This window comes from Herpailurus yagouaroundi, unplaced genomic scaffold, assembly GCF_014898765.1.
Source record: "Herpailurus yagouaroundi ecotype Mexico unplaced genomic scaffold, PumYag 161, whole genome shotgun sequence".
Lineage (NCBI taxonomy): Eukaryota > Metazoa > Chordata > Mammalia > Carnivora > Felidae > Herpailurus > Herpailurus yagouaroundi.
The window spans coordinates 7,651,546-7,660,733 of record NW_024412402.1 but is presented as its reverse complement, the minus strand read 5'-3'; the positions used below and the strand labels follow the sequence as shown (position 1 = coordinate 7,660,733).

The window sequence follows — 9,188 nt, the reverse complement described above, 5'->3', positions numbered from 1 at the left end:
TGGTCCCCTTGTTTTCTCTCTGGACTCTTCCGCTCGCCAAAATGTTTTCTGCACAAAACCATCCTTGCAGCAAAGTTGCGACCAAGTAGCCAACTTCTCACTTTTTTTTTTTTTTTTTTAATCAGGGAGCCTCTATAACTGAGAGGCCTGTGAAAAACTTGCAGGTGATAGGTGAATGTACATCGTGGAAATGCTGTAAGAGTTTGGTTGGAAACGGAGTGACTGGGGGGGAGGTCTGATAGACACAAAGCATTACCACCTGTGAATCCGTCCGTTCGTTTGCTAGAGCCACTCTAATAAATTACCACAAACTTGGTGGCTTAGAACAACAAATTTATTTTCTCATGGTTCTAGAGGGCAGGTGTCTAAAATCAAACGGTTGACAGGGCCACACTCCCTCAAAAGCCTCCAGGAGAAAAGGCTTCCTTGTCTTTTCTGGTTTCTGGGGGCCCCAGTATTCCCTGATCTGTGGCTGCCTCTTTCCAGTCTCTTGCATTGCCTCGACACAGCCTTCTCTTCTCTGCATGTCTCTTGTAAGGACACTTGCTGTGGGAGTTAGTGCCCACCCTGCTAATCCAGAATGGTCCCATCTCACAATCCTGAACTTGATTACATCCGCAAAGACCTCTTTTTCCAAGTCAGGTCGCATTCGCAGGCTCCGGAGTTAGGACCTGGGCCTATCTTTTGGGGGCCACCGTTCAGCCCACTATGGTCTCCATCACACGTTTGAATTGCCCGAGCCAAACAGGGGCCGGGAAAAGGTATAAAAAGTTGCTCCTAAGACACCGATCTCGTTCTCAACCTTTTCCTGCTCTGTGAGTTGGGCTCAATTTAACATTACATAATGCAGGTTTTTCTTGTTAATTCATCTCGTCTCCTTCATTATGTAGCTTCATTATGGGCATCATGCTTATAATTTTCATATCACTAAAACTATTGTGGTGTAATGTCCCTATAATGGGAAAACAGAAATGATCAGATATTATCTAAATTGGCAGATAGTAGATTTCTTGTGACTTTGTTAATATGTAATTCATTTAAGCAAACTTAATATCCATTAACTTTCCTTGTAGGGGCCCATTAGCTTTAATAATACATGAACTCCTTTGTGAAACCTGACTAGAAGTTCACCCAGTCCCCACCCCTAAACTCTTTCCGGGTCCCCAGAGTGTCTTTGTCTTCCGTGTCCTGTAGATTCAAGAGAGGTTTGTCCTTCTAGGAAAAGGAATAGAGCTTCCTCTCTGAATCCATTTGACTGACTTAAGTCTTACAGAGTACCGCAGGCCCTCCACCAGAGGGAAGTGACCAGTGCCTTCCAAAAACGAAGACACACCTGTCTATCACTTGTGAATTCTAACATGGCACCCTCATATAGGAGGCTGGGTTTATTATTATTATTATTATTATTATTGTTGTTGTTATCCAAAGTGAACCACACAGACATTTTACTGTTGATACTTCCCTATATAGAATGTATATAAAGAGAAAGGCTTTTTGCATAAAAGAAGGTTAAGAGTTATCAACCATTATATTAATCTGAATGGGAATTTAGAGTCTGGTTTGGCATCTTAAATAAGACTCTGTGCTCAAGAAAGTCACCTGACAGTTCACTACCTTCCATTCCTGGAGCATTACTGACTACTTGGCAGAGTCAGCTAGGAATTCCTTAAGTAGCTCCTTCAAACACTACTGGAATTCTCTACCTCATTTCCTACCAGCTTTCCTCTCCTGAACACCAGCAGCTGTAGGATAACGCAAAAGCCTCCTGCCTCAAATGCCTAAGGCACTCAGTCATTGGGCGCTAAAGCTCTGTCAGTCATTGGCCAACACTTGGTGGTTTAACCCCATCTCTCTCTGCAGACAGGCAGCCCCGTGTCTTGATGGCAGTGAGAAAAGAAGATACTTAAGTACATGAGATTCAGCAGCCAGTGTGCATGCATGTGGAATTATTTGAGATCTCCTATGAGGAGTTACATTAGACCCTCACTTTTCAATCGGCCCAAACCCTTAAAGTCAGCAGCTCTTAACCTTCTTAAAAGCCCTTTAAAGGTCCCATAAACCTTGGGGCGTCTGGGAAGCCCAGTAGGTTAAGTGACCAACTTCAGCTCAGGTCATGATCTCGCGGTCCGTGAGCTTGAGCCCGCGTCGGGCTCTGTGCTGACAGCTCAGAGCCTGGAGCCTGCTTCGGATTCTCTGTCTCCCTCTCTCTCTGCCCCTCCCCCCCCTCAAAAATAAATAAACATTAAAATAATAAATAAATAAATAAATAAATAAATAAATAAATAAATAAATAAACAGATACAAATAAAAATCCCGTAGACCTGGAAAAGAGGAACAAAATTACATATTCACCACGTTTTGCTTACAATTTAAGGAGTCCATTTATCCTAAAGACTTATCCTAACTTCATTGATTCGAGGACCAGTTTTCTTCCCATATCCACAGGTCATCTGTGCCTTTACCTCATTTAGAATTTGTCTTTAAGGGGCAACTGCGTGGCTCAGTTGGTTAAGCGTCTGACTTTGGCTCAGATCATGATCTCACTGTTTGTGAATGCCAGCCCTGCATCAGGCTGTGCGCTGACTGCTCACAGCCTGCTTCAGGTACTCTGTCCCTCTCGCTCTTTGCCCCTCCCATGCACTCGCTCGCTCTCTCTCTAAAAAATAAATAAGCATTTAAAAATTAATAAAAAAATGGGACGCCTGGGTGGCTCAGTCGGTTGAGCATCCGACTTTGGCTCAGGTCATGATCTCCCAGTTCGTGGGTTCAAGTCCTGCATCAGGCTCTGTGCTGACAGCTCAGAGCCTGGAGCCTGCTTCAGCTTCTGTGTCTCCCTCTCTCTCTGCCCCTCCCTTGCTCATGCTCTTTCTCTCTCTGTCTCTCAAAAATAAATAAATGTTAAATTTAAAAAAAGAAAAAATAAACAAATAAATAATAAAATAATAATAATAATAATAATAATAAAGAATTTGCCTTTAAGTCACTCTATCACTTTTCCCTAACAAAGACCTGTGTAAAAATATCTATCAAGTTAGGATTTTTATTTGCTATATGTATTTTGTTTAATAAACATCACAGCAAATATATAGCTATTATTTTTTAATATCCTTTTCTTTGCTACCTAAAACAATTCCTGATGATAACAGTTATAAGCATTAGGTTATTACCATTAAATACTGAGCTTGTCCGTGAACCTCAGATTAAGCATTGCTGTTTTCTGGGTAAATAGGACTACCTTGCTGGGGAAATGTGACCTAATGGAGTTGGTATTAAATATACCCACTTGGTTCAGTCCTGACCCATTTTGTTACATGAAGCCTTATGGAAACCTTTTCTACCTCATCAAAGACAAATGGGTATTAGTCAGGATATGAACAGGGTTAAATGGCAGATAATGGATTTGAATTCTGTATAAATTATGTTCTTTTAAGAAATTACTCTTAGGGGCGCCTGGGTGGCTCAGTCGGTTAAGCGTCTGACTCCGGCTCAGGTCATGATCTCGCGGTCCGTGGGTTCAAGCCCCGCGTCGAGCACTGTGCTGACAGCTCAGAGCCTGGAGCCTGCTTCGGATTCTGTATCTCCCTCTCTCTCTGACCCTCACCCGTTCATGCTCTCTCTCTATCTCAAAAATAAATAAACGTTAAAAAAAAAACAAAGAAATTACTTTTAAAAAAGGAAATAATGAACACCTACATTGTATGTCACTAGATAGCTTACCCTAAATATGGCGGGAAAAGGAGAAGAGGTGAGATGGAGTGCTACCATATTGTACAGAAGACCAGGCTCGAGCTGCAACTTGGAATCGCTTTCGTCTTGTGGATTTAAGTCCTAATTAATCGAACACAGAGTCTTGCAGTGTTTGTTTGTTAGGACCCTTATTTGTGGTACCAGGAGAAATTGGTGTGCCCAATTATGTGAAAAATCAGCCAGATGTGTATGCTGTCATACTTTTAATAATCTTTAAGTTTGTGGTGAGCACAGATATTAATTGTGTAGTATGCATTGAAGTGATTAACATCAATGTAATTTATCATCTGGAGATTTCTGAACATAAATAAATGAGTTGTTTTGTTCAGCAAGGTGTTGACCCCTTCAGAATTAGTGAATTAAAGCCCCCCCCCCTCTTTTTTATTATAAATATGAAAGGCACCACAATCAGCCAAGTGTTCAGTTATTTGATTTTCTGGGGCATTAGCCACTCTTGTTTGTGACATTTCCCTGTTGGGTGCTCGTTTGCAAGCTCATTAATAAGGTTTTCTCATAGGAACGTTGCCGGGAATGACGAACATACAGTAGGGCTCTTAGTTTTGTAGCTTTCATTGTGAGCCTCAGCAAGGATACAGCAGCAGCACGCAGTTAAATGTTTAAAACAGAAAATAATTATGCGCGGAAGCTGGCATTCAAAGCTCTCCTGCCTTAGATGTGAGGCAGAGAACAGTTTTGCCTTTTAATGTTCTGAGCTATATGACCCTAAATTCTTTCTGCGCGTTTTTTTTCCTTCCGCGTGTCTGCGTACGTAGCGTTGCTCAAATGTACAACGCGGTTGATTATAGCGGAGCGTGGCCCAATTGTGGCACGGTTAGTGGAGCTTCAGATCTGCAGGAACGTACTCTTGTCAAATAAAAGCCTGTTTAAAGGAGAACAGTTCACTGTCTGAGCGTTAAAAGAAAACTGTTTAAATAGCATCAAGGTGGCAACACATAGCGACGTAAGCTGGCAATTCAAAGAGGAGCTGTGACCCTCGGTATGGAATTCAGATGGCCGTGCAAAGCGGGAAAAGCCTCGCTCTGGACTGAGGTGAATCCGCACCTCTTGAATCGCTGCCGTGGGTCCTTTGCTTTCTCCCATCACAGCCTTGCTCTTTAAAATGTTTTGCAAAAATCCTCATCTAGTGAGGGTTTTGTGTGTGTACATATTTTAAAAAGAAGAAGAAGAAGAAGAGAGAGAGAGAAACTGAGATAAGTTTTGAAAGGGAGAATGAAAACAAAGACTATAGAAATGGATGTTTGAAGAGCTTCCCTCCTCTGATTATCATCTGATGGCTCATCGGGTACGTAGGCATCATTTTCAAAATGAGTTTTATTGACTCCCTATAGGCAGATAGTTTGTAAATCCATATTCCTGTTCATCCAAGATCCAGGGAAGGCTAGATTCCTTCTTTCATTCCCTTGATTGGGGGAAAATTGGGCATTGAGGGGATGATCAAAACCTGTTCTTTATCTGTGCCAAAATAAATGTTTCTCCGGTATCGACAGTGCCCTGCAGTGAAGGAGGGAGAAAAACCTGGAAATAGGAAAATCTTCCTGCTCGGAGTGGAGAATAAGACATAGTTTCCAAGAGCGGCTCCTGTATCGATCCTCCCCCCCCTCATTTCTGTTCCCAGATTGTATTCTTCACGGCCTAATAGCTGGCATTTCCCGATTGGGCCGGTTTCTCTCTGATCTCCAGTCTCCTCTTTTAACAGAATACCTTCTTCCTCCCACTCTCCCTTTCTTTTATTTATTTTTTTTTTTTAAAAGCAGTGAATTGAGTTTCAGGGAAGTTATTCTGGTATTTATTATTCCTCACAGAGACCCCCTGATTCAAACGAACGTTTAAGCTGTCATTTTTTGCATTGTCACAGAGCGGTGGCGGGGCCAAATTCCCATTATTATTAACTCTGTAGCTTGTTCACGGAGCGTTCTGCGGCACCAGAGGGGGCAGGAGGCTGAGGGACCAACGTTAAAAAAAAAAAGAGTAAATGTCAGGCCAAATGCATTATGAGCAAGACTTGGATGACATGATCCTTCAAGGAAGAAAGCCATCACCCCTACCTTCTTCTGAAGGCACGCTCGGTTAGACAGAGGCCTCTTACAAAGGACTGTCCTCCACCATCTCTCTGTCTGACCTGACGTATTTGGGGGAAGACGTGTCCCTGGGGCTTGTGGGCATCGAACACTTACACAGTGAAAGTAGTCATCTAATGTGTGCTCCTAATGGTTTTTAACTCAAGGTCAAATTTCGATTCTGGGGAAGGATAAATGGTTGTGGAGTTAAAACTCTGAAAATCTAAAGCCAGTGGTCAAACAGCATCCTTTATGATTTCCCTTAAGATACCAGCTTGAGCTATGCCAGAAATGCTAAATATGTGTGTAGTGAAATGGAGGCAGCAAATCAGAACACCTGAGCTGAATCTCACATTTGGGGAGCTGGATTGACCTTCGAAAGAATAATGCAATAATAATTTGTGCTGAGGGCTGTCGAAGTGATTAAACAAGACTGGGGTGGCTCTAATGCCTTGGGTAGCCTATGGGGTCAACCCTAAACTAGAGCCAAAGTCCCCATACTCCAAAGAAATGAAACTGAAGCCACAACCATTCAGGAACCGCTAACTAGGCTTTCCCCAAATAAGGCAACTGCTTAAGCCACGAACAATCAAATAATGTCCTTTGCTTTGTTTCCCTGTCTTCTCTGTAACAAACCTTCTCCCTAGGCTCTGTGGCTAGAGCATGTTTAGTTTGGTGTTGCCCTGTTCGAATCAACGTATGCTAACATAAGCCCTCAAAAATTTTAATGGGCCCAGTTTATCTTGTAACAGGGTTAGCATGTATTCACAAATTGATTTTCTCTTTTTAGTGAGTAGCAGAGCTTGGACTAGGAGTTCATGCTGCGTGGTAGATTTCTCCACGTTCTTATTCATCCATCAGCTTGGTAAACAAGTATCGAATGCCTACTGCACTGGCTACGTACTAGGTACCAGGGATACAAAAGAGCGAACGAACACTTTTCTTCTTACGGAGCTGACCTTCTTTGGGAGAAAATCACGCTCTAAGACTTTTCTTGCTCAGGGTTCACTTCCAAAATTTTAAAGATTTCTCCAAGACCGGGAGGAGTACTGTGCGAGTGTGCAGCCCGCTTCACAAGCTCTGGAAACCACCTTCTGTCGCAAACGTCGCCAAATAAAATTTGATTCTGTTGGGTAAACAGTAATTTCGGTATCCACAGAACGACTTGCAAGTTGCAACAGGAAGGAACCGCATCCCTGCCGCGGTGGGGGGGGGGGGGCGCGTGCTCTCCGGTCCCGCCCCCCACCAGGTTTGACTCTGTCAGACCATGGCTCTGCCCTCCACAGGTGCAGTTGCGGCGCCCCGATTCTACTACAGATGTAGCAGCGGGAGGTCCTTCACCTTTTGCAAACAGACAAAATAAATGGCAGTGAAAATTATTCATGAACGTATCATGACATTAGAAAGCAAACCTTTTGCAAGATGGGGAGGTCCTCTGAAAGCTCGCTGTGACTGTTCCCTAACCAGGCCCGATCACCTCGCGCTACCAGAAGCTGTCTTCCTTCAGGGCTAAGCCGCCCTCTTGCAGCCATCCAAGCAGCCCTACCGTGGGGGCCGAGTCTCGCCTTGAGCTCAAAAAACCCCTAATACTCACCAAATGTCAGGTTAATCTTTGCATCGCCGTGCTCCTCCAAACTGCGGTAGTCCTCCATGATTGACAAAGGCTCTTGGGTTGGTGCTTCCCCAGCCGAACACGCAGGGGGTGACCCAAACTTCTGATACATCTGGGCCCTCACTGCCCTTGAGCTCTCCCTGCTAGGCCCTGGAACCATCCGCACTTGCTCCACAGGCATCCTCAGTCCCCCTCTGATGGATATTCAGAATATTGGACGAAAGCTAAGGAAGGGCCATGAGGGGCCTGTATCCTGAATGTAGTTGCAGGAGCAAATTTACACCCAAGCCCTGGGACCTGGTTGCAGTCAGAGCGCCCAAAGACATTGGATGCCCACATCACCTGAAGTAGAAATTCTTAGCAGGAGAGAGTGTCGGGAGCCCCGCGTGGTAATAAGTCTCGTGCTGGGATATCAGGGGCGTCTTCCTCCCGCCTCAGCTCTACTCCTGACTGGTACATGGGAAGGATGACCTCCCAGGCAAAAGGAAACTGCAGAGTACCCTTTTTTTTTTTTTTTTAATTAATAAATTTCGAAACCCGATACATTGGTGTTGTGATATAGAGAGGAGACGATGACTTTTCATTTACATAAGAAAGTGATCTACAGGTTATAGAGTCTCGAGTTTCATCTTCTGGAAAGATCATAGAATGTGGTGCAAGGTCAGACTGGCATGAAATCAATTGTAATCTGCCAGCAAGCCGTTCTAACCTCTTTAAGAGTTTCCTTTTATATATTTTTTTCCCTTTATGGAGAGAGCAAAGCACATTTAAAGAAAGCCTCATCAAATTGGAATGTCTTTCTAATATTATTTTTTTAATTGGTTGCTACTGTAGTGTGACCTAAAGCCTCCTGGTATTTAACCCTCTGTGCAACTTTGACTAATGAACAAATCCTGCCTGCTGTAAGAGTCTTGCTAAATGTCTTTTATAGGGTTTTAAAAAATTACAGTGTATTATGAAAACCTCAGATCACTCGACCTAATTGATTGGCTGTTGGTGATGCCATCTCCATAACTCTAACGTTCCATAAGTGCACAGACCTAACTATTTTTCTTATTTTTATATAGCAGTTCCATTTTATAATGACATTAGGCCCTTCAGTGCGATACATTTCTGGGTAGTTATTGCACTTGGGCAGAAAGTGTCGTCTGGCTGGTAGCCTTGTGCCTTAGAACACCAAACGAGGCGTAAAGTGATCACCCAGAAAACGTACTTGGCCTTACCTCATTACTTAAAAATAAATCTTGGAGTCTGGGTCTGTCTCAGAATAGGTTTGGTGGGTTATAACATTTGATTTATGAACATAATTAAAGTATAAATGATGAGCTTTGGGCTAGTCAGTCAGCCATCTGGATTGTTCGGTATTTTGACATACTCACTTTATAGTCTGGATCTTCCTGGGAAAATGTAGCATCCCTGAGTTCCAGAGGTACCAGTGGAATCCCAGGGTTTCCAGGTCAACTGTTGAGCACACCTGAGTTCCTCTTTCAGGGCAAAAGAAGGGCACAGGTCTTGGCTCACAGACTCTCGCTCTTTGGTTCGTCGGCTGGGTGTGAAGGTAGTCAGCTGCCCCACAGTCAGATAATATGCCTATAAATACTGCATGTGTCAACAGAGGACGACATTTTTTCTGTATAATACAAACAAGATAAATGTTTACCTTTTCAGCTAGCTGTTAAGGTAACTGTGGCAGCTGTCCCCATAAGTAGATGGTAGATGTCTCTCCAAAAAACCTGAGGAGTAAATTGGGA

At 43.4% G+C, this 9,188-nt stretch overlaps 1 protein-coding gene across 13 annotated transcripts in view; it reads left to right on the top strand.

Annotated features, from left to right (window-relative positions):
- The window catches only part of CADM1 (cell adhesion molecule 1), a 331,439-nt gene that overhangs the window by 275,292 nt on the left and 46,959 nt on the right, over positions 1–9,188 (top strand). The gene's annotated exons all lie outside the window — the stretch shown is intronic.